Source organism: Patella vulgata, chromosome 8, assembly GCF_932274485.2.
Source record: "Patella vulgata chromosome 8, xgPatVulg1.2, whole genome shotgun sequence".
In the NCBI taxonomy this organism is placed as follows: Eukaryota; Metazoa; Mollusca; class Gastropoda; family Patellidae; genus Patella; species Patella vulgata.
Window position 1 is genome coordinate 33,640,928 of NC_065886.2, and position 17,731 is coordinate 33,658,658.

The 17,731-nt window shown below is 36.1% G+C and overlaps 1 protein-coding gene across 1 annotated transcript in view; it reads right to left on the reverse strand.

Moving 5' to 3' along the window:
- LOC126829452 (GRB2-associated-binding protein 2) overlaps positions 1 to 17,731 on the reverse strand; it is a 49,516-nt gene that overhangs the window by 30,782 nt on the left and 1,003 nt on the right. The window lies entirely within an intron of this gene.

Sequence of the window (17,731 nt, forward strand, 5' to 3'; positions counted from 1 at the left end):
CTAAGGATGTAAAATAGCAATACCCCTTTAACCTAAAGTACCTTTAACACCATCTTCTCTGACCTACATGGGGGATCACGTGGCTAAGTATATAAGACGCTGGCTCACTAGCCTGGAGGTTGGGTGTTCGATCCCTGCATTAGCCGAGAAAGTTCATCCAGATTTTCCGGCGTGGTCCCCCCTTGTCAGTGATGCAGGACGGAGGGCCTGACAAGTACAGCTGTCTAGTCCTTCGGATGAGACGAAAAACCGAGGTCCTGTGTATACATTGAAAAGCACGTAAAAGATCCCTTGGCAGTTGGAATTCGATATAAGAGTAGGCGATAGTGCCGCTGCACGGGCAAAATTTCCCTCATAGTAGTCATAGCACACTGTATGGCGTATCCCCGTCTTCATTAGCCCAGTACAGGAGCAGAACAGTAGGACGTTAAACCCCATTTCATTTCATTTCATTTCATTTTTCTGACCTACAATGATTTGACTACATTGTAATTGTAATAATTGGTATATCATTATTTTTCACTCAGTATAAAATCACACTTTATAATAAACACCATTGTGTCCTTTTCCATGTAGTTCATGACCTTTACCGTAACCTTTACAGCCTGATTTAAATATAATCTCACTACAAATTGGTTTATTAAATTGATAAATTTATTCTGCCCTGAACCTCACACCCAGTTACATGTCACATGTTTCGAATATCACAATAAGCTGCATGCATGTCTTATGTCCTCATGAACCTTACACCCAGTTACTTGGCTCATGCTCTGAACCTCACACCCAGGTATATGTCCCATGCCCTGAACCTCACACTCAGTTATATATCCCACGCCCTGAACCTCACACCCAGCTAGGAACATCCTTGGCCTTTCATAAAGTCACTTCAACAATCATAACAGATTTCCAAACTATGAGGTCTACAATATGGTTCATTTTTAAATACATGAATATTGGATAGTGTAGTGAATAATATTCAAATGTGATAGTAGCTCTTTAAATATCCCCTTTAATTGGTGGATACCCAACAAAAATGTCTGACAAAAAACCACCAATACAACAAACTGGAATATTGACCATCAAACATAACTTTATAACAAAAACACAACAATAGCTCGACCAGAATAAACAGATAAATACTCCAAACAACAATCCTACCACTTGACCTTTAATAAGGGACAGTGGACAATAGGGGTTAATTCTGCCAGTGTATAAGGTCAGGATGAAGGGGGTGACAATAGGGGTTAATTCTAGTGGTGTATAATGTCAGAATGAAAGGGAGGTAATGAGGCAGATAGAGAAATATTTAACAGATAATGATCGGTTATAAAATCACAGTGTTTGTTACTCAATGTTACGTTATCTAGATAACAGACTGATTGCTGTATCATTATTTATAAATCCTTGGCTTGTACCCAGTCTATGGAAGAATGCAGGGCAACATTAAAATGGGCTATACTATATACCGGAAAACACCGGAAAACACTGAAAAACAGTGGAAAACAACCAGAAAACTACCGGAAAACACGATGTTATACTGAATACCGGAAACCACGATGTTATACTGAATACCGGAAACACACTAAATATCGGAAAACACACTAAATACCTGAAACCACCCTAAACAGGTAACCCGGAGAAGGGCTATACTATAAACCGGAAACTAACCCTAACCCTAACCCAGGCACACAGAGGACCAGACTCCCGGTTACCTATTTAGGGTGCCAGACTCCCGGTTACCTATTTAGGGTATATTCTGGTATTTAGTGTGTTTTCCGGTATTTAGTGTTTTTCCGGGTTTTTTTCAGTATTCAGTATAAAATGGTGTTTTCCGGTAGTTTTCCAGTGTATTCCGGTAGTTTTCTGGTGTTTTCCGGTATATAGTATTGCCACATTAAAATGGGTTTGTCCTTACATACATCTGTCAATTTAAATATGAGCAATTTTTGCTTAGGTTAAATAGAGTGATAAGCAATTTAATATGCTTTATAAAAAGATAATTGTGCAAGTAATTAATATATTCAATTTGAGATTGAGAAAAAGGATATCAGTTTCACTGTTTGAAAATATCGTTTAGATATAAAACTGTACAGCTTTTTTTAGGTCTATTGGTTGGGCTTGTCCACTAAAAAATTCCATTTTTGTCAAAATATATTTCTTTAAATGAAATTAAATCAAATGGGGATAATTGTCCGGATACGGGACAATTCGTCCCCGGACAACTTGTCCCCTGACAAATCATTCCCGGACAATTCGTCTCTTAGGACTATTCGTCCCCAGACAATTTGTCCCTGGATAATTAGTCCGGGGATGAATTGTCCTCGGGGAGGAGTCGTCTGTGGACAAATTGTTCAAGGACGAATTGTCCTAGAGCCTAATTGTCCTACGGTTCTGCTCGGACTGGGCTAATGAAGATGGACATGTGCCATACAGTGTGCTATGAGGGAAATTTTGCCCAGAAAGTGCCACATTGGCTTACTCTTATTTTGAATTGCAACTGTCAAGGGTTCTTTTACATGCATGCTAGTATATGAGACCTGCACCACTGTCAAGAGGGTATCACACCGGAAAATCCCAATGAACTTTCTCGGCCAACATCAGGTTGGAACACAGGACACAGGTTAGCAAGCCAATGTCTTCCTCACTGAGCCACAGCAGCTCCCATTTCTTTAAAAGGCATACACAGATTGTGACTGGTCAAATCAACATGTATATCAACTTTCCAATCAATGCACATTTCACTATTTTTGATTCCTTGCACATCTTTTTATGTTAATCTTGAATCTTTTAAATTCTTATGTCAAACTTGAATCATTTAAAATTTTATGTTAATCTTGAATTGTTTAAAACTGTATGTTTTAAAACTTGATTCGTTTAAATTTGTATGTTAAAATTGAATTGTTTATAGGTCATGCCTGTTCTCCAATCCCATTTATCTATGAATAAACCATTGTGTCCACCCACAGAGAAATAGTTGTGGCTTAATGGCCATTCGACACAAACAAGGTTATTTCGGGACTAACATATAGTTCAATTATATTTCAAAAATTCGCTTGAGCGTATTGGGAATTAACTGTGGGAGGAAATTGTAGAATCCCTACTCCTTGTCATGTACAAGCGAATAATCGAAACCATGACTCAATGACAAACCTTATGATCCAACACACACAGTTTAAACCATTCGGCCACCTACTCCACCCTCAAAATGATTGAATATGAGACAATAAATAGTTCCTACTTTATTTGTAAGTTGCAGTCCCCAATATCTCCCAGTGAAAGACAATATCTGTGTATATGGTTAACTGTACGTGTGTATACAGACTTGGTTTATCATAATGAATTTGGCTTTTAACTCGACTCAATAGAAAAGAATTTGAAAAGTTTCCAGAATAAATCAAGAGTCAAGTAGAAGTATTATTACACATGGCATGTAGCCTGTAAAATCTTCTGCCAAATCTTTCTCTTAAAATAAATCTTTTATTACTGGAAAGCTCTTATCTTATATTGAAGTTATAATTTAAATCAACAGTCTGTTGCTGTCCTACTCAAATATTTCTCTTCATTTTTAATTGAATGTTATACTGTAATATAAATCTTTGCCCTGATACCATGCAAATTTTTCTGAACCCTATGTCTAATGTATGTGTGAGAGAGAGAGAGAGAGAGAGAGATAAATGTGGTTTAACCTCACTCAACATAAACTAGGTTATTTCCGGAATAATACATTTAGCAGTGCAAGAAAAACGGAGGACCCAGAGGTTGGGCAGGTGATCCTACTCCTAATGTAGAAGCCTGGGATCGAAACCACATCACTTGACTCAATGACAGACCTTGTGATCTAAAACACCCGCACAACACCATTTGATAAAAATGAAATAAAATAAAATGGGCTTTTAATGTCTTACTGTTCTGCTCTGACTGGGCTAATAAAGACTGGCATACACCATGCAGTGTGGTATGAGGGAAATTTTGCCTGGACAACAACACTTGTCTACTCTTACATCAAATTCCAATTGCCAAGGGTTCATTCACATGCACGCCATACGACTAGATAGCTGTTCTTGTCAGGCCCTCTGTCCTGCACCAATGACAAGGGGAAACCACACCGGAAAATCCCTATGAATTTCTCGGCCAACATCAGAAGCCAATCGACGTGACCTCTAGGCTGGCGAGTTGGCATCTTACTCAATTTGCCACTGTGGCTCCCCACTTGATAGAAGTAAAAGAATAATTTAACCAAGATCTGCTGCAGTAACAGAATGTAATCACAAGAAATAGAGAGAGAAAGAATGTTTATTAAAGCTAGATCGATCGACTGTACAAAAAAACATTTAACAATGTGAAAAGGTTAAGTTATTTAAGAGTGTTATAATTGAAGCAAAATTACCATAAACAAACTATTCGCATGGTTCAGTAGTCTATACAATCTTGCCAAATTATTCACAAAATTGAACAACATGAGGGCGAGTGAATGGTCGAGTGATCTAATTTGTGCACTTTAGATTATAAGGCCTGTCACTGAGTCAAGAGAAATTGTGTTTGAATAGATAAGATAAGATGTTTATTGCATCAAAAGGACAGCATGCATACATGTACATATACACTTAGTCATTTAATAATACATATTACATAAGACAATTACACATACAACACATGAACATTGAACACACAAGTAATGCATTCATACACACAATGTATACGTCTAAAGCTTTGCTTCTTAACCGGGGTCCGTGTGCACCCACAGGAGTGAATTCAAAATGCTTGGGGGTGAAAATTGGAACCAGCGGCTGCCAGGCAGGATACGCCCACATTTTCGAGAGATGGATAGAGAACAAGCTAACAAGAAAGTGATTTTTCCTACAATCAAGGGCCATAATTCAGGAAATTACAATTCAATATGCGTGAATATCGAAAGGAACCGAGATCTTTGGATTATCAACTTAGATTTTTACGCTATTTGAGAACGAACGACAGCCATTTTGTCTGTCAATTTTGGGCCGATTTTCACGAAATTCGAACTCAGCCATCCTTAGGGTGTAACGGTGATATAATTGAACGCTTTTTTAAATCGGATAAAAATTATGACCTCTATAGGGTCCACAAGCTAAAAACACGATTTTTGGTACAATCAGGGGCCATAATTCAGGAAGTTACGGTCCGATATGCGCGAATATTGAAAGGAACCGAGATCTTTGGATTATCAACTTAGATTTCAAGTTTCAACAAAATCGGATAAAAATTGTGACCTCTATAGTGTCCACAACATTGATATACCATATTTTTACGCTATTTGAGAACGAACGGCGGCCATTTTGTCTGTCAATTTCAGGCCGATATTCACGAAATTCGAACTCAGCCATCCTTAGGGTGTAACGGTGATATAATTGAACGCTTTTTTAAATCGGATAAAAATTATGACCTCTATAGGGTCCACAAGCTAAAAACACGATTTTTGGTACAATCAGGGGCCATAATTCAGGAAGTTACGGTCCGATATGCGCGAATATTGAAAGGAACCGAGATCTTTGGATTATCAACTTAGATTTCAAGTTTCAACAAAATCGGATAAAAATTGTGACCTCTATAGTGTCCACAACATTGATATACCATATTTTTACGCTATTTGAGAACGAACGGCGGCCATTTTGTCTGTCAATTTCGGGCCGATATTCACGAAATTCAAACTCAGCCATCCTTAGGGTGTAACGGTGATATAATTGAACGTTTTTTTAAATCGGATAAAAATTATGACCTCTATAGGATCCACAAGCTAAATACACGATTTTTGGTACAATCAGGGGCCATAATTCAGGAAGTTACAATCCGATATGCGCGAATATCGAAAGGAACCGAGATCTTTTGGAGATAAACCTATATTTCAAGTTTCGTCAAAATCGGATAAGAATTGTGACCTGTAGAGTGTCCACAAACAAATTGTGGACGTCCGGACGGACAGGAGCGACGGCATAATACGTCTACATGAAAATGTGGGCGTATAAAAAGGGGGAATTGGGGGTGAATTATACACAAAGGGGTGAATTTTGTGAATTGGGGGGGAATTTGCATGAATTGAGTTTTCAGACTCCTGACCGGGAGCCATCAGTCAGAATGTTACGGACCACAAACCCACGTAGTCATTGGTCGGAAACTAAATGACTGACTAGCACTAGCATAATTAATTTTGACACTGAGCATAATGGCGCTTATTCTATCTCGCTGTACTGTTGATTGTCTGGGAAGTGGGTAACCTAGTCTCATCTCAATGTGAAATAGACTATAGACAGCTAGGTAGGATAGATCGTTGATCGCTTAGTTTCTTTTTACACCCAAACTCTACACAGCCTGAATGGCGATTCCCAATTTAATTTCAATCACTTGTCTTTAGTATCGGTTGCTCAATTCTCAGTTTCTCCGTGCCAATGTGACAATAATACCTAATTAGCCTGTTTCAGTTTTTAGTTTTTATTAATTTGATGTTTTATAGTGCCAGGGGTGAATAGCGGAGAAAATATTTCTCAAGTGGGGAATTGCATCATAAAGGTTGAGAAGCACTGGTCTAAAGGGATTTTATTACATGTAGTTGCCAACAAATTTGATTTAGACCTCTTATCAAAAGCCAAAAACACATATAAAGCCACTGCCTTGGCAATTAATTTTGGTGGGTCTAAGAGATTAATAAAATTGTAGGAAAACTCAGGATTTACTGAGAAGGCTGGATATAAATGGGCTTCACATATTTCTTCATACTTGCTACAGTTGGCAAAAAACGTTGCTTGTTTTCGATCAAGTTCAAGTCACAAAATTTGCATAGACGCTGATCAGCAAGAATTTTGTTTTTTGTATCAGCCCCTCTCTATTTCTAAGTGATGAGTACTGAGTCGAAGTGTGGTCATAGCTTTCTTATGATCTCTATTTTTAAAATATGAGTATGTAGAGGTCCATGTTGGGAGAGAGAGAGAGAGAGAGAGATGGTTTAACGTCCACTCGACACAAACTAGGTCATTTCGGGACCAACATATAGTTTAATTTTATTTTAATAATTCGCTTGCGCGCAGGGATCTTTAGCAGTGGGAGGAAACCAGAGGACCCGGAGAAAACCCACGAGGCTGGACAGGCGACCCTACTCCTTGTCACGTACAACCAGGGAATTGAAACCCTGCCAGTTGACTCAATGACAGACCGTATGATACAGCGCGCACGTGCTAACCATTCGGCCATCCACCCCACCCCCCCCATGCTGGAAGAGGAAACGTAATGTGTATATGACTGATATAAAAGAAAGAGTGTTTTGATCTGGTCATGGTGGGAGATTAAATGTATTTAGACATGGGTATGATGGAACAGGAAATGTAATGAGTGTATGACTGATTTCACTATTCTTCTAATATAAAAGAATTAGTAACTAGGTTAGTAAGATCCTGTTGTGTGTCACCAACCTTACATAATAGAGGGATTAATTAGGCCAGGCCGGTTCTCCAATAACATTCATTATGAATAAATTATATCGTTTATAAATTAAAAAAAAAATAAAACCTTCAATAAATACAATGTTATTTATATACACTACCGGTTATATAATTATAAGTCATCATTTATAATCAGTCAATACGTCAATGTATTTTTCAGTCGGTGTTGGTGGTGGGGTTTCCCCTTGTCAGTGGTGCAGAACGGCGAGCCTGACAATACAGTTGTTTGGTTGCGACAAAAAACAGAAGTCTTAGGTACGAATTGCCGTGCACATAAAACAACCCTTGACAGTTTCAATTTGATATAAGAGTAGGCTGTAGTCGGAACAGAACAGTATAGGATGTTGAACCCCATTCCATTTCTACACTGTATACCGGTTTGTTTCTACACTACAGTATCATAGTATATCTATTAAAGAGAAAAATGGGTTTTAACGTCCAATCAACACAATCTAAGTCATTTCGAGACTAACATGATTCAATTTTATGTCAATAATTCGGTTGTTTATCTCAGTAGAAGGAAACCGGAAGACCCAGAGAATCTAAACCATGTCACTTGATTCAATGACAGACCTTATGATCTAAAGTGCATTAGACCACTCAGCTTTATAACACAGTATGTATACAAGTATATCCACTGCAACACAGGTATTATTTAATCTTCTTTGACATTTAATATCAAACTGGGGTGATTTTAGACAATTTTTTACAAATTTTGAAACAAAGATTTCACATTGAATGAATGTGAAAAAAATTAGGGCTAAGCCGCTATATTTGCACAATCAACAGTGACAGTATATACATGTACATGTATACACAAGACAATCCTACAGGCAAGTGACTCAGTATTACATCATTATAAATCAAAACTTCATAATCACATATTATCTTTATCATTTGACATTTTCAGAACTGATAAATGACATTAGGTCTTCAATGTTTATAAAGATATAATACATTGAATTACATAATAGGATAATTATGTAATGCTTTTTATAGAACACCTATTGTATAAAATGCACTTGGTAGTTAATAATCAGTGGTTCGAAAAAAACACTAGTTACACAATTCAATAATGTAATTTAATAATTATATATCAAATATTATCATACACGACACATTGTACAGTTTTTATATTGTACTGTTTTATTGCTGTATATATAAAGTACATGAGAATTCACACAATATATAAACAAATTGAATATTTAAGGTGTTGAAGAACGGACATATACATTGTAAATCGAATTTAGTACATATAAGATAATAATTTTATTACTAAAATATAATTAATGTCTTATGATTCTGTATTTTAGTCAAGTGTTATAACAGCTCACATCGTTAGAGTGGTCGCCGATAGGGCACTGATCTCTTGACTAGAATACTACTGGCGCGAACCCATTTGATTTAACCACAGGTTAGGCTGGTGGCCAAGAGGGTGCTCATCTCTCGACTAGAATACTAGAGGTGCGAATCCAAGTGTGGGGCGTGTGTGGAACCAGTGGGCCTGACAGGAAAAGTTGTTCAGATTGTTCAGATGGCAGTGCACGTAAAAAATCATTTGGCAGTTGGAAATTGAAGAAGAGAAGTTAAAAATGTGACTGTATGTTAGTCTTGATATGACCAGAGCAATGTGTTGACGAGATTCTAAAACCCAGTATAATTTCATTAACCACTCAATTATGATACACACCACACATACAGCCCCGGCCATTCTAACCACTTAAATGTAATTACAAACCACACAAACAGTCCCTGCCATTCTAACCACTCAATTACCATGTACATACACACCCATAGCCCCGGCCATTCTAACCACTCAATTACCATGTACATACACACACACCATGTACATACACACACACCACACCTACAGCCCTGGTCATTCTAAGGTGAAGTTCACTGAATAAATTTTGGCAAATACATTCTACATGTTGAGAACTATATGTCTGGTATATCCTATATACGTCCTATATACAGGTACATTTCATTGTAAGTTTGTATTCATTTACAAATATATCATGTACACGTACATCTAGATCTACAAAATAGATTTCATCATATTGCAATAACTTTGGAATGTCAATGTATATTTACCTTTTGTATCAGAATTTCTACCTATATTTAATAATTGTGTCTGATATTTTTATCATTTTCCAGGTGAGTGGTTTTATTATCAGATGTTGACATACATGTATCCGATGGATCATCTTCTAGTTTAAACACCAACCAATATGGATGAGTAAATCTGAGAAAATGTTTATTTTTAATATCAAACATTTCATATAAGGATTCTAACAGTCAGATTGAGTATTCACACAAATTTCCGAGTACATGTATGCACAGTATACATGTATCTCATGATGTATGGTACACGCTGTATGTGTATTAAACACTACATGTACATGCATAAGGATACATACATACAATTTTGATAACAAGCGTCCAATTTTACAATCACTGTTAGAAAATAAACAATCAAATTGATGTATAATAATTAATTGTGACACTATTTTTGAACAGTGGGGAAATTAAAACACTTGTAAATTGGACAATCACTATCAAAATTAAACGGTCAGTTTTAATCTGGACACCGGACTGGGCACAAGTATACCCATTAGATTAAATGATTTTAAACTGGATCTGAAAGACATTAGGACTAAGTACACAAGATTAAATGATATCTGTGTCAAAAAGATGGACATGAGTGTTGCAATTTAACACTGAAATATGTCAAGAATTTGTTTAATTCAGAAATCTCCCCCAAGGACATCAACAGTTTTTTTTTCTTTTTATTATTTTTAATCAATATTTTTATATAAATATTATAATTCAAATAAAATTCTAGTATATATATATATAAGTCCACATACATCTAACATATGTTATTCACTCAAGCGGAAAACAAGTTTTATAATTTTAATCATGACCTCGGGAACTTATTTCACATAAAAATCAACAACAACTTCTTGTTGAATATTCAGAGAAAAAGAAGCTGGGATTCTGTTCAACTTGATCATTACAAACTACATGTACAACGTACATCATCTTGGGCCTAAGCGGTTTTGTTTATATTTTGCTTCCTATATCTCAGAGACAAAAGAAAATTTGAAAATAAATTGGTTGTTTCCAAAATCTTTTAGGGTTTTCAAATTGATTTAAGGGCGATAACATTGACCCCTTATAATTACTTGGGTTTTATGTCACTCAACACAAATTAGGTTATTTATGAACCAACACACGGTACAGTTTTATTATCTGCCATACATTCCAATGTATACACAGGACCTCGTTTTTTCGTCTCATCCGAAGGACTAGACAGGAGGGCCTGACAAGGACAGCTGTCTAGTCCTTCAGATGATACATTATCTGCCATACATTCCAATGTATACACGGGACCTCGTTTTTTCGTCTCATCCGAAGGACTAGACAGGAGGGCCTGACAAGGACAGCTGTCTAGTCCTTCGGATGAAACGAAAAACCGAGGTCCCGTGTATACATTGGAATGCATGTAAAAGATCCCTTGGCAGTTGGAATTCGATATAAGAGTAGGCGATAGTGCCGCTGCCCGGGCAAAATTTCCCTCATAGCACACTGTATGGCGTATGCCCGTCTTCATTAGCCCAGTTTAGGAGCAGAACAGTAGGACGTTAAACCCCATTTCATTTCATTTCATACATTTATAGTCTGGATTAAGTTGTGGAAATCTGATATTTTCCGAACAATACACATGACATCAATACATTATACTATGACATACAGAGTATAATATATACTTGTAATGACATACTTTAATCCGGTCAAGTATACAACAACCGGTAACATACAATATACAATCATCTGTAATGACGCATGCACTCTCAAACCCAACACAACAATTATTAAGAAAAGTAGACAGATTCATTCAATCTGGCAAATTATTAAACACTTCTGATCCTCCTCTCATATCGTACTTATTAAACTTTACGTACCATTCAATATATAGCTAACTCTACAGTGCACAAACCATATTTTAACTTAAATAAAAGCATGGAAATACGTACATGTAGTCATGTACATGTATATCTAAACAGTAACTTTAAATGTAATCTCTCACAAATTTTCCTGACACATATTACTCTGGAAAAGAAAGTCCTAGATTGCTGAAAATCAACAGGGTTTATCCTTACCAAAGGGGGAATAACCCTGCTAACAAAGGTCGCAGAACACTGAATATCGATAGGGTTCGTCCTTTATTGATCACAATGCTTAAAACCAAATTGAAAAATATTCATCATAAACTGTAGCCTCTATCCCGTTCACAAGCCATTTCTTGACAGAGGAACTGATGGATCTTCCGACTGACGAACAGGGTGACGGCTATATTCCCAACCAACTGTGTGTGGGTGTAAATCAGGTTCAATGCAACCTGGTAGAACTGGTACCAAATAATATCAAATTACAAAATGTATTGTATACAGAGCCTATATTTGATATGATATGATTTTTTTTTCTAACACTATACATTCAATAAATATTTAAATGTTATATAACTACAATATATAATTATATAAATTCATCTTCATGATATGATTACCTGATGTGACCTCTCACCTCATAATACAGGTAATTATAGGTACTACACTGGTATTACATATAATTGTATTATGTATACACAATGTTACTATAGTATTATCTGACCTCTCACCTCACAATACAGGTACATGTGCATGTAATTGCAGGTAATAATATTACTTGAGTATGAATAAAATGTCCATACACAGTGTTGGCTACACATTCATCCATGTAAGTTGTCACTTATAAAATTTATCTTTGAATTTAATGACATATTTGTTTATGAAACAAGAGCATCGCTAACGCAGCAATATACGTCCACATTCCTGTTTTGTTTGATATGGTCCAGTTTGCATTGAGGGTCTGTGAAATAAAACTGGGTTGTAGGACTGCTATCAGTATAACATTTCGTTCACATTAACAGAACACAATTTTTATTTTAAAACAATCGATGTCTTTATTCTAAAAGCATGACGTTTTTTTTTTGTTTTTTTTTGCTTGATTGATAACGATAAGAGAATACTTGTGGAAACGTCGTGCTTTTAGAATAAACTAGTGATTGTATCCCATAAAAACTGTGTTCTGTTAATTTGTTCCCTGATCGCTAAATGCCACTTAAAGAATAACTAGAAATGGGCGTGGCTCTGCCCCTGGGGGTCGGGCATGCACCAAAAACAATAGGGATCTTCCTTGGGGTATAAGGAATAAGTATACCAAGTTTGAAGAAAATCCAGTAAGAATTGCGCCCTGTAGGCGACACAAAGACACACGAAAAGAAAATGGGCGTGGCTCTGCCCCTGGGGGTTGGGCATGCACCCCAAACGATAGGGATGTTCCTTAGGGTACAAAGAATGTGTATGCAAAGTTTCAAGATTATTAGTTAAGAAATGTGGCCTGTAGACGACAAACAAACAAATACTAGAAATGGGCGTGGCTCTGCCCCGGGGGGTCGGGCATGCACCAAAAACAATAGGGATCTTCCTTGGGGTATAAGGAATAAGTATACCAAGTTTGAAGAAAATCCATGAAGAATTGCGCCCTGTAGGCGAACCACAGACACACACACACACACACACACACACACACATACATACATACACACACACACACACACAGACAGGGGCGACGGCATAATACGTTCACATTATGAATGTGGACGTATAATAAAAATGAGTGGCAATTTGACATTTTTATATAATTTATTTACCGTAAGAAATGTCACTGTTTAAATAATAAATAAATAGATGAGGTTTTTCTCCTTTCGAACAAAATGATGTATTGTGTAATCATGCTGAAGTACAAAATGACTCAATGTGTCATGCTGCACAATAATTAAGTCCTTCACGTTTAATGTGTGCGTTCGCTTCTGCTCCTCTCGAACACCTCGACTTTCCTTCATTAAAAACTCCCGCAAATTAGCTAAATCACGCTCCTAAATATTGAGACTAATAAACTACTTTCAGTTTTTGCTTATTTTCCAACTGCATACATTCGAGCTATCAGTTTCCATGACGGTAATTCTGACGCTACCATATTCACCAACCATATCGGCGTCGTTTTCATTCTGATATCCAATACTAATGTAAGGCAGTATCTTCCATAAAAACATATAAAGAGAATATGAAACAAGACTAAAGCATAAATACTGGCTCTCCTTAATTCAAGAAAATGTAGAATTACTCTACCAATATAGTTAAGATGAATTTTTACAGGAGTTTTTTTCTCAGGTTTGAAATTGGCAGGAGCTTTTTATGGCTCCCACACAATTTCATAAACATGAAGGACTGATACAGGAGATCCTGAGTTTCTATCTGATGTAGGCAGAGAAAGTTCATCAGAACATCCAATCTAGTTTCCCTTTGTCAGTGTTGCAGGACGAAGGGCCTGTCATGGAAAAATGCCTTGCAGTTCATATACAATGAAATGCAGAGGTCCTGTGATAGCATGTTAAAGATCCACAGAGTGTTGGAAATTTAAATAAGAGTAGGCTTACTTTATGCACCACTGTCCAGTCAAGATTCCCCCATAGCACACTGCATGATTTATGCCCATCTTCATTAGCCCAATTGGCACAGAAATGTGGGACACTAAACCCCATTTTATTTCATTTTTTTTTGTCAATACTGTCAATGACAACACTCAAATAATATACAAATAACTTTAAAGGTACATTATATAAGATTTAGATAAAGACCTGATAGTTCTCGCTATAATAGTTCAAATATAGATAATGAAAAAGAAATATATTGAAAATTGCAATCAAATTACAATATTCTAACTAATAAAAGTTATCAGTGACTGAAGTTTTGATACAAATAGCTTAGTCTTGATTTTCATTGCTACGATTGTTATGCTTAATTAACAAAGTCTTGATTATCCATTTTTAAATTAAATTATTAATTGGTGATTCAATACATTAAAAATCACGGCCATGCAATGGTCTAGACTCTATAATTGGATTTGATTATATGGGTTTGTCATTTGAATAAATGTTTAATTAATAACTGAATTAACATTTTGAGGCCAAAAGAAAGGGCATATTTATTACATAGATGTATTGTATCTTTAATAGACATGTACATGTAGTTGTACCAGGAAACAATGACAAACAGTAATTTATATAACACTTTATATAAACTAAACAGTTCATAGTGACTAACATTTACATTTGTCTACTTCAACATGTCAACTTCTCACACTTCTCTAGTAAAATAACAATTAACTACATCTTGTTAGCTTGCAGTTCACGCTAAAACAATATCTTGTTGGGTTCAAATATATATGCAACAACCTTTGTGGACTGTTCAGACGACCTGCCTGGCAACCCATTTTTTTTGGCATGGGATGATGATTTTTATGGGTCAGTTATGTATGACCTTGCCCTCTCATCCCCAGTCCCCCCCCTTTATTCTCTCCTCCTACATACATGTATAACATTTTACGTTTTCCTCTGCCACCTGTTCTCTCCTACATGCTTGATATTGCCCTATTCACCTTCTCCCTAATCGAGTAGTGAAAAAAGTGACACAATTCAAAATGATGTCAGTCTTTAACTATATGTAAACGTGATTAACTTCTTCCTGTTTGCTTTATAAACTGATCAATAAATACACAGATCAAATAGATCATATACACGTAGCTTTTATATTAATTCTTTAATAGCTTGTGAATAGATCAAAACACTTTATATCCATTTCAAATATACAGTTGTCCTAGTGAAAGAGAGAAATGGGGTTTAACTTTCACTCAGCACAAACTATGTCATTTCAGGACTAACATAATACATATGGTTCAAAGTTATTTCAATAGTTTGCTTGAGGGTAGGGATCTTTATGGGAGGAAACCGGAGGATCCGGACAAATCCCACCAGTCACCAGATTGGACAAGAGACCTTTACATGTACACATGGGGAATCGACACCACGCCAGTTTAATCAATGACAGACGTCTTATGATCCATTCGCCCGGACTGTTGTTCTTGATATACTAAAGGACAATAATCAAGACAATCCACAAATTAAGGCTTTGTCAGGCAGAATTCCTCTACTCTTTTATTTGTGTTTTCGATGATATTTATATTCATTTCGATTGTATTTGAACTGGAGAGCCTTAGGCTTTTTTCGAAGATGAGTAACGGTGACTCTTGGAGACCTGTGCCTTGTCTAAAAATGATAATTAAGGGAGTTTATTGCAGTTTGGAAAACAGCTTATTATATATTCAAATTTGTAGACTTTTTTCAATGTTCGGGGAGAGCAAAATGTGGTTTAAAACCCACGAGACGGACACCAATTTTTATTTCAATAATTCGCTTGTACACAGAGGTCTTTAGAAATTGGAAAACCCAGAGATAACACATGATGTGTGGGAGACCCTGACCCTTATCTGATTCAAGATGTCCTTATTAATCATCACATACATGTAGAAGCCTGGGATCGAATCATTTAAGAATTTACTCAAAATTGTTCACCTTCTTTTAACTAAAATATAGCCCTTTATAAAACTTCCTTTGTTTCAATATATCAAATAAATCAATAAGAATCTATGTGGCAAAGTTTTGTGTTTCTGCATAAAAGATATTTTTCATAAACAGTGATTGAAAGATGACAAAATTCTTAACTTAAGGCTTCGTGAACTTGGAGCCAGGTATTCAAACAGAAACACCAAAAATCTTTTTGGCTACTTTTTTCAAATTTATTACCCCTCTTACACACCCTACCCCCCTCTCCCCCATCATCCTTCCCAGCCTAGTGTGTTGATATAATTTATTGTGTGTTTGTGTTGACAGTCGTCAGTTACAGCCAATAGTAAAATTAGTAGATATCAAGAATAACATAGGGTTTTATGTACTACTCTTTTGCACCTACTGGGCTAATGAAGACAGGCATACATCATTTTGAATTCCAACTGCCAAGGGTTCCTTTACACACACGCTAATGGGTACACAGCTAGGGCATTGGTTTTTCGTCAAATCTGAACTACTAGATTCGGTTCCTTGCCAGACCCTCTGTGAACAAGATGAAAACAGGGTTAGGGCACAAGATTGTTGCCGAGGATTGTGGGTTAGGGTTAGGTCTAGGGTTGACCTTGAAGAAATCTGCGGATGGCCTTAATATTTTAAATCTAACCGATTTTGCTCATCTCTACTCAAGCTTTTAAACCTCTTAATACTCACTTCCTAAATATAATATTTTCAAGAGAGGATGCAGCCATGTCAGGAAACCAACAGTGATACTTGTGTTCCCGTTAGGCCAAATTAAAATAATACATGTTTTTACTGAACTTATGTGTACCCGACCGACCTTATTTTTGGAGCAAAAATCGATGGCTCTACACTAAATAAGTCTTGTCATGGTTTTTTTGTAGACAAATATCGACAATGAAATTTTGGTATTTGCAAACAGTCCAAATTTGCAGTATCTTTCAGAACCTTACACTGTACGCAGTAACTGAGCTAGAAATGTGAGGAAATAAACAATGAACACCTAATAGGCCTACTAATAATACCAACACCTTATTCTAAATAACAAGACACAGGTTACAGAATGCAAGTATCGATGTAGGCTATTAAAACTAAAAGATTAATTTATTAGTTCAATTCTATCCAACTTTACCCCACAAAAACTGTTTTTCCGACCAACATTATTTTGGGGAGTCAAGTAATCTGGCATTGCAAGGGTGAAGCATCTTTATTTTTCTAAAATTATCCATAATAAAGCAATAATCATATCAATTGTCAATTTGAACAATCTCATCCTTAAATATTGCCCCAAATACAACAAAGCTCTGTTCAATTTCTTGCTTTAAATACGAAATAACCCCATTCAATTTCTTGTAAAAAAAAGTTGCATTAGTAAGTTGTTACAATTCAGAAGTTCATAACTCTGTTTAGTTTGATAATCCTAGAGACTGGAAAAACAAATAAACATTCTCTTTTATAAAGATCACAGAGGATTAATTTACTATCATATGACAAAATGATTGGTCCCTAGTAGGGACTCCTCACATATTGTAGAGTATTATTATTATTGTCCCTGAGGCTAAGAGATAATTTTATACACTGACGACAGGCAAAAATAGTTTTATAATGCCTGGTGACTTTTTACTATACAGTATTTAGTTAAGAATGACAGAAGATTTGTTATGAATAACAAATGGGGTTTAATGTCCACTCGACACAAACTAAGTCATTCTGGGAGTAACGTATGGTTCAATTT